The following is a 705-nucleotide window of genomic DNA, read 5'->3' on the forward strand; positions in this document are numbered from 1 at the left end:
TTTGCTCAAAAAATGTTCGACTAGTGGGGCTTGGTGTCACCACGGCGAAAAGCACTTTTGTGCTCAGTGATCCGTGTGCGCAATGGGCGGGTAGTCTTCCCGATGTATATGAAGGGGCACGGGCAACTGATGGCATATACTACCCCCTGCGATGCGCAGGTGGTGAGGTGTTTCAGTTTGTAAGTCTGATTGTCCGGGGTAGTGAACGTTTTGAGTGACTGTGCGCAACATGAGCAGTGTGCGCAAGGGAAGTGTCCGACGGGGGGAGGCAGGGAGTCAATAGTGCTTTGCGTGATAGTGGGAGTGTGGAAGGTCTTAACCAGCTTGTCTCTGATGTTAGGGTTGCGCGTAAAGGCAATCCTGGGGGGTAGTGTGAAGGTGTTGTGGACCTGAAGGATGTTCCAGTGTTTCAGGAGACAGCGTCTGATTTTGTTGGCCAGGGGGGAGTATTGGAGGGTCGCAGTGATCCTGGGAGGCGAAGTGTCCGTTTTTCTGGGCTCCAGTAGTATGTCTCTGTGGGCATGAAGTGCGCGCTTAAAGGCGTGGGAGACAGGGCGGCGACCGTAGCCCCTCTCCAGAAACCTCAGACGCATGTCGGAGGACTTGGATATGTAGTCCCGCTTGTCGCTACACAGCCTGCGTAGGCGCATAAATTGTCCGGCTGGCAGGTTGTTTTTGAGGGGGGAGGGGTGGTAACTGGAGGCG

Source organism: Poromitra crassiceps (genome assembly GCF_964638095.1).
Source record: "Poromitra crassiceps genome assembly, chromosome: 17".
In the NCBI taxonomy this organism is placed as follows: domain Eukaryota; kingdom Metazoa; phylum Chordata; class Actinopteri; order Beryciformes; family Melamphaidae; genus Poromitra; species Poromitra crassiceps.